The sequence below is a fragment of the Pleurodeles waltl genome, chromosome 3_1, assembly GCF_031143425.1.
Source record: "Pleurodeles waltl isolate 20211129_DDA chromosome 3_1, aPleWal1.hap1.20221129, whole genome shotgun sequence".
Classification (NCBI taxonomy): Eukaryota; Metazoa; Chordata; class Amphibia; order Caudata; family Salamandridae; genus Pleurodeles; species Pleurodeles waltl.
In genome coordinates this window covers 658346047-658366471 of record NC_090440.1, presented here as the reverse complement: position 1 = coordinate 658366471, position 20425 = coordinate 658346047, and positions in this window count along the sequence as shown.

Sequence of the window (20425 nt, the reverse complement as noted above, 5' to 3'; positions counted from 1 at the left end):
ATGACATCAAATTACACCATGTGGCCGATTCTTCACAGTAGACCAGGAGGTCCCTTGGGTGGTTCCCGATCCCCTCTCACTACCCAACAGGACATCCCTCTACATAGTAGGATGACCATCGCTACTACTGACTATGCAACTATGTCAGCTGCTGTTCCAGACACTTCCTCGACCATGGAGAGGGCGGAAAATGAACTTTTGTTGGTTCCTGTAACAACTTCGGAGAACACACCGCTACAGGATTTGGCTGTATTTTACACGAACACTTCCACGACTGTTAACGTCATCTATCATGAACCTCCACAAACAGTGGATGGGAAGTCGATGAGTCCTGTGTTTGCGGAGACGTCCTCTGGCTATTTTGTGGACATTGATGATTTTTCTTCAGATTCATCCTCAACTCAGACTGACAAACTTTCCAGAGGTAGCAAGTTCTATCAATGGCTTAAAAAGAACTATTTGATATATCCTTTGAACTATCTCTGGTTATGTTTGACAATTATTGCATTGTTTTTATGGATTGGTTTTGTGACTGTTTTCTTTTTACTAATTAATGGTCACTATATTGCTGATCGCTCCTCAGTGGAGCCTGTTGATGTAATTTTAACACCGCATCTTTCATCACATAAGGTCCGACGTGATTTGTCCCTTGTCAATATTACAGCTATTCCAATTTCTGATGGGATTGTCTGGGACAAAGTTCCGTTCGATATATACGGGCCTACAGAGATAATTCAAATACCATACGTGTTCAAAATTTCTATGTCTGATGTTATTACACCTAATGTTGTCTCTGATGATTGGGATGTCCAAACAGTGGATTCCATGCTAACTGAAATGAAGGACTACTCCGCTTTTGGAAGTGATGATGTATATGATTTTACAATGAATTATGGTGAAATGTTCTGCTATAATAATTGGGGACATCACTACCTGCACCGTGCAACTAGATATAGGCCTCTTTTTAACTACACACAATGGGAACATTGTTCAACACCACGGGTGGGGAGTCCAAAGTATTACAGTGACAAATTCACATACTTTTCTGGGCATGATACAACGAAAGCTGAATCTTATTATTTTAAATTACCTAAGACACACATTAGAAAACTGTTGCTAACAGATACAAAACTGATTTATTCAGATCCCTTTGTTTCCCGACTTTCGATTGAGGGTTATGAATATTGGAAGAACACTATCGATTTGAAGAGTGTATGGGGGACGCAAGATTGGCAGATACAGGGTAGGGAGGCTTTGTTTCGAGCTTGCTTAATTCCTGTGCAGCTGATTTTTTTAAATGACACTGTTGAGCAGACATCATGTCTGGGATTAGCTAAAATAAAGGATCTAAACACGCCCAGTATCCCTACACCGACAAAATTTAAAGATTGGCAACATTTTCTAAATGTTTCTGAGGAAAGGCTAGATGCATTGGTTAAGGCTGGTGACTATAATTCTTCACTTTCCAGTCCCGGGGGATGGTTGGTATGGCCCACCAATACTGATGAGTGTCAAAGGCGTCTTTTGAACTCTTCAGGGGTTTTTTCCATTCATAGACCAGACCCTCGCTTTTTGTCAGGTCAGCATGCTGGTATAATTACAACATACAGTGTGGGCATGCTGTGCCAACATTGGGTACAAACGAACACCTTAACAGCGGTGAAACAACACCTGAATACTCTTTCTGACAGTATAGACCTACAAGATTTCCTATTAGGTCCTAGAAAACAACGCTCAAAACGGATTTTATATGCCATGTATAATGAAATTTGGAAACTTTCTCAAATTGAGGCTGCTGCACGTTTACGGCAACTTGATAAAGAGAATTTGGAAAACACATTGGCTGTTGTCGACAATGGCATGAACACGCTATCCAACAGGATTTATTCCCTGTCGAATATAGTGTCATCTGCTATTGATATCACTCAGACTGATTTGTCTCGGTTATATCATGGGCAAACACAGCTGCGTTCCATCATGCAGCTGAGTTGGGCATTGCAGACGCTGAAAAGTGGCCACATTCCATGGAAATACCTTAATGGGAGTGAACTATTCGCTGCTTTTAATTTTTCCAGGGAACAAGTGACAATGGCTAAAAGAGAGGCTCGTTTCACCTTGCTTCAAGTAGAAAAATTAGATAAGTTGCCCTTCACAGTAGCAGAGAGTCCTTCAACTATCTGGCTCTTACACGGCATTATTAATTTACCGTTTTCAACGTTTCGTTTCTCAAGCTGCCTGAAACATCTTGCAGTGGGACGATATGAACGGCTAGGAGATAGCTTTATTAAGGAAGAGTGGGAGTTGCCCTTTGAGTATCGATGTCTGAACGGCGAACAAGAGGTCTTTCTTAGCGGAAGTGAATGTGAGACTACTGTTCGTCATTCCATGATATGCAAACAGGTGTCTCTTCACGGTCTTTGCAATGCGGGCGTCGCAAATTTGGCCTGTTTTCTGAAGGGTACTCCGGTCCCCTTGATTCGTTCAGTGTTTCATGTTCTTTCTAATGGGAGTTATGTTCTTCTGAGCGATGACAGCTGTTGCGGCTTGCGACCTGGAATTGCCTATGCAATCTCAGTCACGAAGGTCGTTACGTGTTGTGGCCATGTTTTGTTTCCCCCCACACGAGAGATACAAGTATCTGAAATGTGGCCCCACATTGATACTATTAATGTGAACTATGACAAGTTGAGTAGACTGAAGGCGCTATTGTTTCAAAAACAGGTCGCCTTGACATCCGCAAAAGAGACGTATGCTCTCCAGGTTGCGAGATCATCAGCCGAGATACAATCCCTTTTAAATACCGATTTCCACATACACTTTGGAGAGTTGGTATCGAGAATATTCAATGCTTCAAGCACCTCTGGGATTGTTAATTTCTTTAAGGCTGTCGGGTCTGGTTTCGTGTCCATCTTCCAGACTGTCTTCGGAGACATCCCATCAGCCATCCATTCTCTCTTTTCCAGTGTGTTTGGTGGCTTTCCAATTATTTTGGCTTTAATTGGCGGACTACTACTGCTATTTTTTCTGATTCGCAGTGGTTGTTTTTTTCCAGCGACACAGAGCAATGGAGCCGCTCCCGTCAACCCTGCTGTGCCGTGAACGCATGGTTCGGATCTTCAGTACACCTTTACTGGTGGAACTAGAGTTTGACTGGTCATTGCCATTCCGGCCTCTACTCTGGTGTGTACAACCGGTGTTCCGCTGCATATGGTGTCTCTTTGAACATCTGCCTATGGTCTGTCTTGCTGTTGCACCAACATCTCCTGTGGACCACGAACTGCTGATGTCCCCGATGAGGGTTCATACACGGTCCACCATGACTCGCACCTCCTCATGGGTGAAGCCAGGGTGCCTTTGTGGGGACATGGGTGTTGTGTGGTGTGTGTTGTGCAGTGGGTGTTGAGTAATGTGGTGGGGTGTGGGGTGCGTGACAGATGAATGGGTGTTTGTGGTGTGTGTGTAGTTGTGTCTATGATTTGCGTGGCTATCTCTTGGTTATTTTTCGTGTTGGGAAAGGGTTGTGGGTAATGTTGGTGTGTGTTTTATAGTGCTGTGGGTGGGGTGTGTGTATCAGTGTCGGTTGTGTTTTTTTTTTAGTTTTGGCCAATATTGTGTTGTTTTATATTTGGGTGGCCATTCTGACCGTACCAGTGTACACCGCCAATGGTTTACCACTGTTGAATGTCCGCTGTGGTGATTCGTCAGTAATAATGTGGAGGGTGCTGTTTTGTTGGTGTAACGGTATGGGTGTTCGTACCAACACTTTAACACTGACCTTTGGTTTGGCGGCTATGTGTTTGTGGCAGTATTCTGTTGGTTTAATGTGTGTGTGTCATAATATGGCGAACGGATGATCGCCTCGGTGACAGTATGTTGGCGGCCGTCACCGCGGTGGTAAGCGGGAATTACCGCCAAATTCATAATGAGGGCCTAACTCCCTGACACTAAGTACAGTGTGTACCCCTAGTCAGTAAGTGGTCTTTCCTGTGGAAAGTACCAAATGACAGAGTGGTAAGGCAATTACAAGTGCTTATCCCACTGCTGCACCACAAATGTAGGAAGCTAGCCTGGTGTGTGGTGGGTACCTAAGGTACTTACACCTTATACCAGGTATCCTCTTTTAGTGTAGTGTAGGCAATGTCTAGAAGCCAGGCTCTTTAGAGGAAGCTGTGGATGAGCAGCCTAGGCTTATCTAGGGGCATGGAAAGCTCATGCAATACCACTGTAGTCACACAGAATTTACACACATGAAAAAAAACACTCTGGCCCTCATTATGTCCCTGGCGATCAGATCGCCACCAACAGGGTGGCGGTGAAGGCCTCTGCCAACCCGCCACATCCCCACTCATACCGCCAGGGCAGTTGGACCCGCCGGGCCAGAGATGAGTATCTCCGACCCCACGGATCACAGAAGACCGCCGGTGGTATTTTGAGCTGCCTTTCCACCAGGGTTTTCGCAGCTGTAGCACCGCAACAAACACCCTGGTGGAAAGGCTACCGGTGACAGGGAATTTCTTCCCTGTCACCTGTAGACGATTCCCATACCTCTCCCAGCAAGCACAATACCCCCCACCAGGTACTGCGCCGAGCCCACCAGGTACAGCACCCCCTTCCCCCAACAAGTACAGCTCCCCCACCAGGTACAGTACCCCCCTCCCGGCATACATGCACACGCACCCCCCATACACTCATTCACCAACACTGAGACACGCATTCATTCACATGCATCCATAAACGCATTCATTTCAGGACTTATCCATACATTCACTTCAACATTCATAAATGCATACCCACACGCAGACAAACACGCATGCACACAAGCAGACAAACACCCACTCACACACGTAGACAAGCACACATACAAACAAGCAAACACCCACTCACACATGCATACACACATGCAAACATACACACACTCATCGACGCACACACAACACCTCCCACCCTCCCACTCCCCTCCCCTGTTGGATGCCTGACTTACCTTTTCCGGCAAGGAGGTCATCCAGCAGGGAATGGGAACAGGCACTTTCACCACTGGCAGCTCTCAGGACACCGCCAGGCTGTATTACAAGTCGTTTTATGGCTTGTGGCGTCCTCATGGCAGGGTGGGGTCGGTGGTGGAACCTTCCATGCGCCTCCGCCCGCCAGCACAACTATTGCTGGACTTCCACCCAAAATGTGGTGGAAATGCAGCAGTACTTGCAATATGGTGGGTGGGAGACCGCCAGCACTGGCTTTAAAAAAGACCGCCAAAGTCAAAATTAGGGCCTCAGTGTTACAAAAATAAAGGTACTTTATTTTAGTGACACACTTACCAAAAAGTACTAGAGAGGCAACCCTCCAATAGAATGCAAGTAACACACTAGGGGCCTCATTCTGACCCTGGCGGACGGCGGAGGCCGTCCGCCAGGGTACCGCCGCTGAATGACCGCACCGCGGTCAAAAGACCGCGGCGGCCATTCAGACATTTCCTCTGGGCCGGCGGGCGCTCTCCAAAAGAGCGCCCGCCGGCCCAGAGGAAATGCCCCTGCAACGAGGACGCCGGCTCAGAATTGAGCCAGCGTAGTTGCAGGGGTGCGACGGGTGCAGTTGCACCCGTCGCGTATTTCAGTGTCTGCTTAGCAGACACTGAAATACTTTTCGGGGCCCTCTTACGGGGGCCCCTGCCGTGCCCATGCCATTGGCATGGGCACGGCAGGGGCCCCCAGGGGCCCCGCGGCACCCCCTACCGCCATCCTGTTCCTGGCGGGCGAACCGCCAGGAACAGGATGGCGGTAGGGGGTGTCAGAATCCCCCATGGCGGCGCAGCAAGCTGCGCCGCCATGGGGGATTCTAAGGGCAGCGGTAAACCGGCGGGAGACCGCCGGTTTGCCTCTTCTGACCGCGGCCGAACCGCCGCGGTCAGAATGCCCTGCGGGGCACCGCCGACCTGTCGGCGGTGCTCCCGCCGACCCTGGCCCCGGCGGTCTTAGACCGCCGGGGTCAGAATGACCCCCTAGGTTTGTACACTATAAATCAGAAATAGGCATAAATAGAAATGGAAAACCGTGCAATAACAAATAGGCAATAGTGACCCTAGGGGGAGCCCAAACCATATACTAAAAAAATGGAATGCAAATGTAGGACCCCCACCTAGGTAAGTGGAATGTGTAGAGGGTAGCTGGGGGTACTAGGAAACCCTAAATGTGAGTACGACAGCGCCCACCTGTGAACAGGAAGAAAGGAGTAAGTTACTGAATGTTCCCCAAACCACACAAAAAGAAGCAAAAGAAGAAAATACAACACCCAGACAAGACTGCAAGAAACCAGCGGTGGATTCCTGAAAAGGAAGACCTGTGGAAGAAGGGGACCAAGTCCAGAAGTCACAGAAGAGTTCAGTGGGGCAGGAGCCACTACCCACCCAGTTGTGGTTGCAGGAGTTGGTCGATGGTAGGAAGAAGATGGTCTGGAATGAAGCCCTGGAGCAGGTGAAGAGTTCTTGGGGGATGCAGTAAATGTCCTGATTGCAGTCGGTCAGTGGTATGGAAAAGCCACCAACAAGCCTTGCCAAAGGCAGAAGTCACAGTGGAGCAAAAGTGGAGATGCTGGGGACCAGCAAGGTCTAGGAGGACTCTACCCCCGGTGGGATTCCTAGGGGGACCCTCACCAATGCAGAGAGTCCAAAGAAGAAAAGGGAGCCCCCACAGGAGACCCCCTGAAAGAGGAACCAGGAGTTGCAGTGGAGCCCATGAAGCACAACTGGAGAAAGGTCCTACGCCCCAAGAAAAGAACATAGAGGGCTGTGCATCGCAGAATGGAGTGCTGGAAGCTGGGGCTACACGGATCCTGAAGATCCCTTGGAGGAAATTCCAACAAGCCTTGGTAGTTGCTAGAGACACAGTGAATGGGGGACTGTCCTGTGTGGGAAGGCAAGAGCTTACCTCCACCAAAGTTGGACTGCTGGCAGAGAGGACCAAGAGGACTACTTGTCAGAGTCACCAGATCCTCGGGGTCCGTGCACGTTCCCAACACGTCCACCACTGAACAGCTCCAAGACTCTGATAGATAAATCACAGAGACTGAGAGAGTTCAAGAGGGGAAGAGGGGATTAGGAAGGGAACAGCTGGGAAGGAGACCTGTAGTAAGAAAAAGGTTGGAACACACAATAAGAAAATTATATCTCCTGAAATCAATACTAGACTATGATTCTAAGCCTAGTCACTCTGAAAACATGAACAATCTAAGAGTTAAGTTTAAAATGACTAAGTTTCAAGATGGCCGGATACCTGTAGGGGAATCAAGATGAATTAAATGAAAACGTTCTTATTCAAGTACTTTCCTTTACATGAGAATCAGAAAAACATTCTGACTAAATTTTAAGCCAGTCATATAAATCCTGTTTTGTGAATGTATACTAGGACCATACAATATTGCATCTAGAAACTCTGGCCTTCTGTGTACTCTTAAAATGTTTCAACCCAAATTGCGCATATTGCAGATATATTTATATATATATATATATATATATAGTAAAAACCATAAAAGGATTGTGCACCATGAATAACACAACATGGATTCAGGAAACAAATCACATAACTTGTCAACTCGAATATTACATAATAAATATCTTAGAATAGTGGCATACAAATAAACAACATGAATTAAACTTGAGGAGAGAATCGTGCGTCTTGCCGATTCGAGTGTCACCATGTAAAATACCAAGAAATGGTAGCACGCAATGAATATCAAAGTCAAATCTTCATTAATCGAATCGCGGGTCTTGCCGATTCATAAAACACAATGTAAATGTCAAGAAATAACAGCTCACAATAAATAACAAGATCAAAGTACAATGAAACGAATCGCGCTTCTTTCGCCGATTCTTAAGCCACCATGTAAATGTCAAGAAATGGTAGCGCGCAATAAACAACAAAGTTAAATCCTCATGAAATGAGTTGCGCGTCTTGCCAATTCGTAAAACATCATGTAAATGTCAAGAAATAGTAGCGCGCAATGGACAACAATGTTTAAACACCATAAAACGAATTGCGCGTCTTGCTGATTCTTAAGCCGCCATGCCAATGTCAAGAAATGGTAGCACGCAATGAATAACAAAGTCAAACCTTTATGAAACAAATCGCGTGTCTTGCCTATTTGTAAACTACCATATAAATGTCAAGAAATGGTAGCACGCAAGTAATCTGTTACTCATTTAAGAATTAAACCAAGAATATGAAAATTCTCAATAACGGTGTCGGGATAGTCCAACCACCGTCTTACTGCCTGGAACAATGATCACCAATGAAGGATGAAGGGCAGAAGACTGGAAGATCCAAATAGGCCGCCGGGACAGAAGCTCAGGAAGAAGCTGCTGCTCTGCACCGGGACCTCTGAATAGTGAGCACTGGGAGTTGGGCTGGCTCTCTTTTATAGAGTCTTGGCCCAGCCCAGAACCACGCCCAGGCATGTTGCAGGGAAAGTCTCTGGAAGGCCCTGGAAAGGGACCACACCCTAACACACTCTGAAAACCTGCAGCAATACATTGCAAAGGAACAGTATTTGTAAGCATATTAAAAATACGTTTTCAGGATTGAACTCTGCAATGCAAAAGGTTAAACCACAACATATCAGCACAATGCATAAATTACGTTGTTTTGAGAGTGCTGGGTTTTTGCATTCTTGTCGCTAATAGAGCGCATACTGCTCTGGTGTTAACAGTCCCCCCCTCTCCCAGACACGCTCTAGGGCCTGGTTTGCTTGGATTAAGACGATGAAAGCGTCTCACAAGTACTGGAGCATGAACATCGGATGCGGAAACCCATGAGTTACTTTCAGGACCATAACCTTTCCATGAGATTAAGTACCATAGATTACGCCCTCTCAGTTTAGAATCCAACACTTTCTTGACTTCGTATTCTTCTTCTCCTTGTACTAGAACAAGAGCTGGATGAGGGTGGACCTTTTGGACTGCCTTTTTCAAGAGGGAAGTGTGGAACACTGGATGAATCCGTATGGATCTGGGCAATTGTAGTTTATAGGTCACCGGATTGATTTGCTGCAGGACAGTATAAGGACCTATGAATTTGGGGTTAAACATGTGCTTCTTCTTGAAGTCTATATGTTTTGTGGAAAGCCACACTTTGGGGGTCATTTTGACCTCGGCGGTCTTTTTTGAAGACTGCTGAGGGACCGCCGTGCGGAAGACCGCCATTGGTGGCGGTTTGCCGCTCGGCCTATTATGACCGTTGGCAGCTCTCCGTCCTTTTACGGACGGAGAGCTGCCAACAGCCATACTGGCGGGAGGCGGGGAAGTGGAGGTTGCTCCACCTCCAACGCCAAACCAACATAACACCGCCCAGCGAATCACGTCCTGTGATTCGCCGTGGCGGTGTTCTGTTGGCGGTGTGGTGTCGGCGGAGCTGCCCCCATGGCTCCCGTCCCCTCCTAGAGGATCGTCGGACCAGGTAAGTTGATCGTCCGTGAGGGGAGGTGGGTGGGGGGATGTTGTGTGTTGTGTGGGTGCATGGGGGTGTGCGTGTGTGTATGTAGAGGGGGTGTGTGAGTGCGTGTATGCCTGCGGGGGTGTTGTGTGTATGGGAATGAGTGCGTGTATGTCTGTGGGTATGTCTGCATGGATGTGTGCGTGTATGTTTGAATGTGGGTGTGCGTGTATGACTGTGTGTGGGGATGTAGGCATGTATGTCGGCGTGTGTGCATGTAAGTATGTAGGTGGTGCCTGAGTGCGTGTCGTGTGGGTATGGGTGAAGTGATGTTGGGGGTCGGGGTGGGGAGGGGGGACCTGCCACCTTTGGGGGGTGGCAGGGGTGGTGGGGGGTAGGGGAGGGAGTCAGGGTGGGGGTGGGGGGTGGTTGGAAGGAATTCCCTGGCACTGATAGTGCTTACCACCATGGATTTCATGGCGGTTCAAACCGCTGGAAATCCACGGCGGTAAGCCGGGTCCAAATACCGGCGGTGGTATAGTGACACCCGCCGGGCTGGAGAACCGGCGGATGACCATGGCGGTAACCGCCCTGGTCATAATTCCACAGAGTAAGACCGCCAGCCTGTTGGCGGTCTTACCGCCGGTTCTCCACCTTCCGCCAGGGTTGTAATGACCCCCTTTGTCACCTGGTTGCAGTCCCTCACAATGTTTCATGTCATAATGCCTTTTACATTTTTGTTTGGCTTTTTCTAAATGCTGTTGAATCAGTTTCTGGGTTTGACCTAAATGCTGAATGGTTTCAAACACAGCTGGAGTAAGAGAACTTTCTTGAGGAATTGTGATGGGCAAGGTGTCAGGATGATAGCCAAATAAACCAAAAAAGGATGTAACGCCAATAGAAGTGTGGAATGAGTTATTGTAAGCTAACTCAGCTAACCAGAGCATAGATGTCCAAGAATGAAGTGCCTTTTCAGCGTAGGCACGTAGGTATTGTTTCAAAGTCTGATTTAGTCTCTCCGTTTGACCATCTGTTTGAGGATGGTGACTAGTAGATAGCGTAGATGTCACTTGGAGTGTTTTACACCGTGTCTTCCAGAAATTGGAGGAAAATTGTGACCCCCGATTGGAGAGGATAACCTTTGGCAGTCCATGATAACGAACCACTCTGTTCAGTAAAATAATTGCCAATTCACTAGAAGGGGGCACTTTTTTACAGGCAATGAAATGTCCATATTTCGTGAGACTATCTACTACCACCAGAATTACGGAATGCTGTTGAACCACTGGCAGACCGGTAATAAAGTCTAAAGAAATGTGCTCCCATGGACGACTTGGGGTTGTAAGTGGATGTAACAACCCTTTTGGTTTTGAATGACTTGTTTTAATGTGAGCACAAACTTCACAGTTGTTTACCATTGCTTTTACATCTTTTGTTAGGGTAGGCCACCAAAAATAGCCTTGGATCAGTTCAAGAGTTTTAGGAGTACCTGGGTGACCTGCCGTAGGTATAACATGCAATCAATGAAACACTATCTTGCAAAGTTTGGTAGTGGGTACGAACAAACGCGCGTCATGAAAGGGTAAACCTTGCTTGATTGACCTTTTGGGTTCTGCTTGTGCCCATGTTTGCCATTTTTCAACAGTGAAAGAGTTGCGAATTTCTTCAAAGAAATCTTCAGTTTTTATGATACATAGAACCTTGTCAGGAGCAATGATAGCTCTGGAGGCTTGAAATGCAGGCAACGGGGTAGACTCTTGATGGGACAAGGCGTCAGCCTTGCGATTATCTTTACCAGGCCGGAAGGTTACTACAAAATCAAATTCGGCAAAAAAAAGTATCCAGCGTAATTGCCGAGGGGTCAAAAGTCTGGCGGAACTCATGAATTGAAGATTACGATGACCAGTATATACTGTGACAGTGTATTTGGCACCCAACAAATGAGGTCTCCATTCTTTAAAGGCGTCACGAATCGCCAGAAGCTCTTTTTCAGCAATGACATAGTTCTGTTCGGCTTCGTTCAACTTCCGAGACATATAAGCTACAGGATCAAGTTGTCCAGTGTCTTTATTTCGTTGTGATAAGACGGCTCCTATTGCTACATCTGAAGCATCAGCTTCCACTATGAAAGGTTAATTCGCATCAGGATGAGTCAAGACTGGGGCAGTGGAGAAAGCTTCCTTCAAAGTCGAGAAGGCTGGATCAGCTTCTGGGGACCATAGAAACTTTTCTTTCTTTCTTAGTAGCTTAGTGATTGGAGCCACTGTCTGGGAGAAATGATTTATGAACCTCCAGTAAAAATGTGCAAACCCCAGGAAACATTGCACATCACTCTTTGGGCTGGGCCAATCAGATACAGCTTTTACTTTCTTTTCTGCCATCACCATACCTTGAGGGGTAAGAATAACCCCTAAAAATTCAACTGTGGTAACATGAAACTCACACTTGGTTAGTTTGCAGTATAAATAGTGTTTTCGAAGGGCTGCAAGAATTTTCTTGACATGTTGGACATGTTCGTTTTCATTGTCTGAGTAGATCAAAATGTCATTGATGTAGACTATGGCAAATATGTTGAGGTGCTCTCTAAGAACGTCATTCAAGAAAAATTGAAATGCTGCTGCAGCATTACACAGACCAAAAGGTATGACGGTGTATTAAAAAAGTCCATATCTTGTCTTGAACGCTGTTTTCCATTGGTCACCCTCTCTCATCTTGACCAAATGATAAGCACCTCGATAGTCAAGCTTCGTGTAGATTTTTACTCTCTTTACTTGTTCCAATAACACCGGAATTAGGGGTAAAGGATATTTATTCTTGCTGGTGACTTTGTTCAAACCCCTATAGTCAATGCAAGTTTGAAGTTCTCCATTAGCTTTTGAAACAAAAAACAAAGGCGAAGCTGCAGGAGACTTAGAGGGGCGAATGAAGCCATTCTCCAAAAATTGATCTAGGTATTTTCGTAAATGTTGATTTTCATGTTCTGACAGGGCATATACACGACAGTTGGGAAGTATCGCACCTGGGGCTAGATCAATTTGACAGTCATAACATCTATGAGGAGGTAGAGTCTCTGCTCCTTTCTCATCAAATACATCTTTGTAAGATGAATACTATTTGGGCAGCTGAATTTCTTTCTCCGCGGCAGTAGCTATGTAAGAGTTGCAAACTTTTATTACTTGAATCTTTTGGAGACATTGTTCGTTACATAGCGCAGATGAGAACACGATTTTTCGTTCTGCCCAATTGATCTCCGGATTGTGGTGAGTTAACCATGGCAAGCTGAGGATAATCCCATATTGGGGAGCATGGATCACGTCAAGGATGATTTTCTCTTTATGTTTCTTTGTTTGATTCTTATTTTCACAAATCATCGACAAGGGGATAGTCTGAAGAGTTACCGGACCTCCAGTCAAGAGTTTTCCATCGACTGCCTGGATGATTTCTGGGGTCTTCTTTTCAATACATAGGATCCCCCATGCACGAACCAATTGGACATCAACAAAGTTCCCAGTAGCCCCAGAATCGACTAGAGCCTTTTTGAAATAGATCTTTTTCTTGACCTGAACTCTTATTTCCAGTTTAAGATGTCTAGATTGTGAAGGGTACACAGTGACACCCAAGAGCAACCCTTCTCTGCATCTTGGGTGTTTTAGTTTTCCAACTCGACTGGTGCATTGGCTGCGACCTTCTGAACTGGACCCTGTTTGTTCTTTGGTTTGATTGGACAATCTTTGGCAAAATGACCTTTTCGCTCACAATAAAGACATTGTCCATTTTTTCTGCATAGGTCCTTTTCATCTTTGGTCAAAGGTCTTCTGATGGTTCCAATTTCCATCGGTTCCGGCGTTCTTTCTTTCGGAGTTCTTGAGTCTCTGTTATCATGAACGCGCCATGAATATTTTTCAATCTTTTTGCGCGTTCCTTTACGTTCTGCTAAATGATGATCAAGTCTCAAGACAAGATTTATTAATTCTTGACAGTCTGTAGGTTGTGGGTCGATTTGGCTAAGATATCTTTTAGTTCCTCTTTGAGTCCCTTGTAAAACAAGACCGCTTGTTTTTCTTCAGGCCAGGATGTCTCGGCAACCAGCCGGTTAAAGTTGGCTAAATACGACATTAGGTCTTGATTCCCTTGGCGTAAATCTAATAATTCATGATCTGCTGACTGTGTTACAGTTCTACGATCAAAAACTCTCTCGAATTCACGAACAACATTTCTCCAGTTGTACAACAAGGGACTATTTTTACGCACAAGAGGAATTGCCCAAGTAGCTGCATCCCCAGACAGATATGATAACAAGAAAGCTACTATGGACTGTGAATCGGGGAAAGTATTTGGTCTGCAGGTGAAGTGTAGTTCCACTTCAACCAGGAAAGATTGCACTTTCAAAGGGTCACCTGAGAAACTTTCTGGGGGAGCTAAAGGAATTGCAGAAGGAACATTTAGGGAAATCAGATTACTTCCAGAAGCCTGAGAAGAAGTACCTGGCCAAGACACACCTGTGGGACTTTGTTCCTTCTTCTCTACCTTATCTTGGAACTAACTCACTCTCTCTGCTAAGCTAGTTGTCAATTCTTTAGATGATACCACCTCTGCTTGGAGCTGGGTGATAGCCTTGACTAACTTGTCTAGTGTGGCCATGCTGAGAACATACACAAGCCAGGAGGATAATAATTTGTGGCTCACTCATATGTCAGAGTCACCATATCCTCGGGGTCTGTGCACGTTCCCAACACGTCCACCACTGAACAGCTCCAAGACTCTGATAGATAAATCACAGAGACTGAGAGAGTTCAAGAGGGGAAGAGGGGATTAGGAAGGGAACAGCTGGGAAGGAGACCTGTAGTAAGAAAAAGGTTAGAACACACAATAAGAAAATTATATCTCCTGAAATCAATACTAGACTATGATTCTAAGCCTAGTCACTCTGAAAACATGAACAATCTAAGAGTTAAGTTTAAAATGACTAAGTTTCAAGATGGCCGGATACCTGTAGGGGAATCAAGATGAATTAAATGAAAACTTTCTTATTCCAGTACTTTCCTTTACATGAGAATCAGAAAAACATTCTGACTAAATTTTAAACCAGTCATATAAATCCTGTTTTGAGAATGTATACTAGGACCATACAATATTGCATCTAGAAACTCTGGCCTTCTGTGTACTCTTAAAATGTTTCAACCCAAATTGCGCATATTGCAGATATATATATATATATATATATATATAGTAAACACCATAAAAGGATTGTGCACCATGAATAACACAATATTGATTCAGGAAACAAATCACATAACTTGTCAACTTGAATATTACATAATAAATATCTTAAAATAGTGGCATACAAATAAACAATATGAATTAAACTCGAGGAGAGAATAGTCCATCTTGCCGATTTGAGTGTCACCATGTAAAATACCAAGAAATGGTAGCACGCAATGAATATCAAAGTCAAATCATCATTAATCGAATCGCGGGTGTTGCCGATTCGTAAAACACAATGTAAATGTCAAGAAATAACAGCTCACAATAAATAACAAGATCAAAGTACAATGAAACGAATCGCGCTTCTTTTGCCGATTCTTAAGCCACCATGTAAATGTCAAGAAATGGTAGCGCGCAATAAACAACAAAGTTAAATCCTCATGAAACGAGTTGCGCATCTTGCCAATTCGTGAAACATCATGTAAATGTCAAGAAATAGTAGCGCGCAATGGACAACAATGTTTAAACACTATAAAACGAATTGCGCGTCTTGCCGATTCTTAAGCCACCATGCCAATGTCAAGAAATGGTAGCACGCAATGAATAACAAAGTCAAACCTTTATGAAACAAATCGCGCGTCTTGTCTATTTGTAAACTACCATATAAATGTCAAGAAATGGTAGCGCGCAAGTAATCTGTTACTCATTTAAGAATTAAACCAAGAATATGAAAATTCTCAATAACGGTGTCGGGATAGTCCAACCACCGTCTTACCGCCTGGAACAATGATCACCAATGAAGGATGAAGGGCAGAAGACTGGAAGATCCAAATAGGCCGCCGGGACAGGAGCTCAGGAAGAAGCTGCTGCTCTTCACCGGGACCTCTGAATAGTGAGCACTGGGAGTTGGGCTGGCCCTCTTTTATAGAGTCTTGGCCCAGCCCAGAACCACGCCCAGGCATGTTGCAGGGAAAGTCTCTGGAAGGCCCTGGAAAGGAACCACACCCTAACACACTCTGAAAACCTGCAGCAATAAATTGCAAAGGAACAGTATTTGTAAGCATATTAAAAATATGTTTTTAGGATTGAACTCTGCAATGCAAAAGGTTAAACCACAACATATCAGCACAATGCATAAAGTACGTTGTTTTGAGAGTGCTGGGTTTTTGCATTTTTGTCGCCAATAGAGCGCATACTGCTCTGGTGTTGACACTTCTGCAGACCACCACCTGTGATGCAGGATCCACGCAGCTCAGAATGAGAGGAGATCCATGCAGCTAGTCCCTGCATTGGATATTGGAGGCTGCAGAACAACTGGCAGTGCGCATTCTCGCGAGTGGCAAACAGGTCTATCTGAGTCGTACCTCGTAAGTGGAAGACGTGAATAACAACCTCCAGAAGGAGTCACCACTCGTGGTCAGCTGAAAAGTGCTGGCGGAGATTGTCCGCACATACATTGAAAACTCTGGCCAAATAGTTGGCTCCTATGCAAATCTGATAGTCCTGAGCCCAGGACCAGAGTCTTACAGCTTCTCTGCAGAGAAGATACAACCCTACCCCTCCCTGTTTGTAGATTTACCACATTGTGGTAGAGTTGTCTGTCAATGCTTGTACCGACTGACCGCAAATGGAAGGGAAGAAAGCCTTGACAGCCAGGCGTATCACCTGCAATTCCAATAGATTGATATGAAAAATCTGTTCTTCTGGAGACCAAAGTCCTTTGATCTGCAGATCCCCCAAATGTGCTCCACACCCTACAGTGGAAGCATCCCTTATCACTGTGATCACTGGAGGTGGTGGGCAAAACGGTTTCCCTTGTGTCAGGTTGCTGTCCACATTCCACCATTGAAGATCTCCTGCAGTGTCCCTGGAGATCCTTATTAACTGCTTGAGATCTCCATTGTATTGAAATCCCTGCTTACGAAGGGCACCACTGGAGAGCCCTCATGTGCCAAGGTGCATGAGTGACCAACAGAATACAGGAAACAAACAGACCGAGCAGACGTAGGCCCTTTAAGCCTGGAGCAACCACTCCATCTGAAAACATTGGAATCGTAGCCTGAATGTCTTGAATCCTCTGAGGAGGAGGGCAGGTATGATTCATTGTTGTGACTAGTACTGCCCTATGAACGGGAGGCGCTGAAAGGGCTCCAAGTAAGACTTGGGCATGTTTAATGAAAAGCCCATGTTGAACAACAACTGGGTTGTCACCTGCAAATGGTGCAGCACCAACTCTGGCGATTTGGCTTTTGCAGCAATCATTCAGGTAAGTGAGTATCGGTATGTGCTGTAACCAATGCCATCACCTTCATGAAGACCGGAGGTGGGGAAGTAAGTCCAAATGGAAGGATCGCAAACTGGTAGTGTTGCGTCCCCACCATGAACCAAAGATACTTCCTGTGCGTCTGCAGAATAGAGATTTGAAAATACGCATCCTGCAAGTTGATAGAAACCATCCAGTCTTCTTTGTCCAGCGCAAGAAGAACCTGAGCCAGAGTCTGCATTTTTAATTTTTCCACTTGAGGAATGAATTCAAAATCCTTAGGCCCAGGATTGGATGTAAACGCCTGTACTTTTTGGGAATCAGAAAATATCTGAAATAACAACTGTGACCCTTTTCCTGCTCCAGAACTAACTCTACTGCACTCTTTAAAAGAAGTATCTGAACTTCCTGCTGGAGAAAAATTAGACGTTTTTGCGAACCATAACTGTGTTGCAGTAAAAAAGGGGGGGACTCGTGGAAGGGTAAGGCATATCAATTTTCGACAATGCCCAACACCCAATTCTCCGATGTTATGGACATCCATTTTTGTAAAAAATGAATCAGCTGCCCTCCCACAGGCAAAGCATGCTGCAAGATGGTGGATTTAGGGCTGCTTTCCTGCTTTATTGGCCAGTGAGGCAGAAGAGGAGGAGGAAGGATGATGGGCTGCACCTCTCTCTCTTGCTCTTCCACGCCCTCTGTAAGCCCCATACAGGGGGTTGGAAGATTGCTATTGAGGCTGTTGTCTCCCTCAAAAGGAGTTACTCCTTCCAAAACCTCTACATTGATGCAGCAGTCTGTAGGTTGAGGAGGGAGACTGAAGACCCAACGATTTAGCAGTGACTTTGCTCTCCTTAAATCTTTCCAAGGCCCCAAACAGCTTGGAACCGTCAAAGAGTAAATCCATTAGGGTATTCTCAACATCAGTGAAAAAACCCGAACACCTCAACCAGGCATGGCTTGTCATGGCAACTGATGTACCCATCGCCCTGGATACAGAGTTGGCCATTTCCAGGCCCAACTGAATTGTTTGCTAAGCCTCCTTACTGTCATTTAACAGTTCTGAAAAATGCCCCTGCGAATCATCTGGCAGCTTCAGTAGGACAGATCTGGCCGAGTCCAGAAGGGCATGTATATAATGACCAAGCAAACAAGTGGCATTCACGGATTTTAGTGCCATACTACCAGACAAAAAGACCTTTTTCGCAGTCTGTTCCATCCTTTTGGACTACCTTTCAGCCTGGGCATATGGAAAGGAAGCAGGCATTGACTTTGAGGAGCATGAGGCCTGCACCACCAAACTCTCTGCCGTTGGATGACGACTCAGTAACTCAGGATCACCCAGTGCAGTCCTATACCTCCTTGCGATTGCTCTTGACAACACTGGGGCGGATATATGCTTTTTCCAAATTTCCAAAACTGGCTCTGTCAAAGCATTGTTAAATGGCAGCAAAATCTCTGACAATGAGACCGAAGAGTGAAGTACCTCTGTCAATAAATTAGACTTCATCTCTGTTGTTGGGAGAGACAAGTCCAACATCCGAGCCACTTTTCTAATGATTGAGTGGTAAGAAGTCACTTCAGCTGGAAGCAACCCCTGTGAAGATAACCACTCCAACTCCAGAGAAGTATCCAAACCACTTGCGACCTTTCTTCTATCATAGCCATGACTAGAGGAAATAATATTTCCTTTCTCAAGGTCTGGATCAGGGTGTGAGGCAAGATATTGTTCTTCCTCCAACTTCGTCAGAGCTTCCCTCCTGGACCTCAGCCTTGACTCCAGCATTGGTGTCAGAAGAGTATATAGCGGCATCGGCAATGTCGGCACTGGCGCCGGTGACTTGGGTACTGGCGATACAGGACCAACTCGGGCTGGAGTTGTGTGATGTGATGTCAGCTGATACCTCTCTGACAGCCAGAACAGGTGCCACTGGTGCCAATAATTCTTGCAGAGTATCAGTTTGCAAACAAGTCATTTTCCTCTGCGTCAGGGAAGGCAAGGGTAACTGGGCCATTGGTGAGAAAGTCAGGAACGGAACCTGCTGGTACGACAAAGAGGAGGACATTGGCCCACTGGGCCAGCGGGGGCACATGAGGGAGTCATGATAAGATGCCATGCATTGAATTAAAAAAATGCAACAGATCCACTGCAGGTGCTGGAAAAGGCAGAAAGTCTTGCTCCTGCTGTTGAGGCTAAGAAGGGCCTGGTGTCGTTGGTACAACTTCTGGCTCCAGATCTGGGGAAGTTACCAGGGAAAACTGCTGCATCGCCGGTGTCACCAGAATCTCCAACCGACAGTGCCGGTGAACCTTCAGCTGACTTTGGAGAAGGCATACGCTCCTGTGGATGCTGTGGAATCATATTTCTACAGGACCAATGCTGAGCTCTATCCTGTCTCTTCTTTTGATGCTCGTTCCTGGACGACCTTGAGGAACTGTGAGACGGTGACTCCGATCGAGGTCGAGACCTTTTGCAACCCGTTTCTCCTTATTCTTTGCCTTCGCCAGGAAAAGCTACGCTTCCCTCTTTAAGGCCTTGGGATTCATGCACTGACACTACGGACACTCCCCGACGTTGTGGTCAGAGCTCAAGAACCAAAAGCAATCCACAAGCGCATCCACCACAGACATGTGACCCTTGCATTCAAAACATGGCTTAAAACCCGATTTCTTAGGGGGAGACATTGTCACTAGAATGACGAAAAAAAATATTTTCCCTTAGATATAGAGTATCTTCAAAGGAGAGCTAAAGAAAACCGTTAAACCTTGGAGGTGCAGAAAAAAGGGAATTGGCATCAGCACACCGGTGAGGACTTCTTATGACTCCGATGATGTCAGACAAAGTTGCGTGCGGAGCCGGACAATTGTGATGTCCTCATCGACATAGAGAGCTATGGAAAAGTTTCCGTTGAGTGCTCGGCAATGAGAAATTCAAAAGCTGAGGAATCCACAAGTAGATGTATCCCTGAGAATGATAGCATAAGCATTTCCCACAAAACTTGCGGTTGTATCCCTGCCCAGGCTAGTGAAATTAGTAGTGAGGGTAGCTTCATCCTGAACTGTCGGGTGAGCGGTTTTGGAAGGTTAAGGAATAGGTAAAGAAACTTGGGGAAGACTACCATCTTCGCTCTGGCAAATCGCCCTGTAAGCGACTGCGGCAGGGATCGCTAGCAGTCTACTTTATCTTCCAACCTGGCATTGCATGTCCATAATTAGTTGTCCACAGTTTGTCCAGGTTTCTGCTTAACCATATACCCAAACATAGGACAGGTTCCATAGCCCAGCACAAGGGGTACTGGCATGGTTGCGTTCATCAGTGGGAATACTGTGGATTTGGCCCAGTTTATCTTAACACCAGAGGTCTCTGAATCTGATAAATTCTGGTATAACGGGATCCAAAGTAATCTGCGGGTCGTTAATATAGAGTGCAACATCATCTGCATATATCAATACCAGGATCGGGCACGACCTAAAGCAAGGGCACGGTGCTGATGATGTTGCCTAAGACCTGCCTCCAGCGGCTCCATTGCCACAGAAA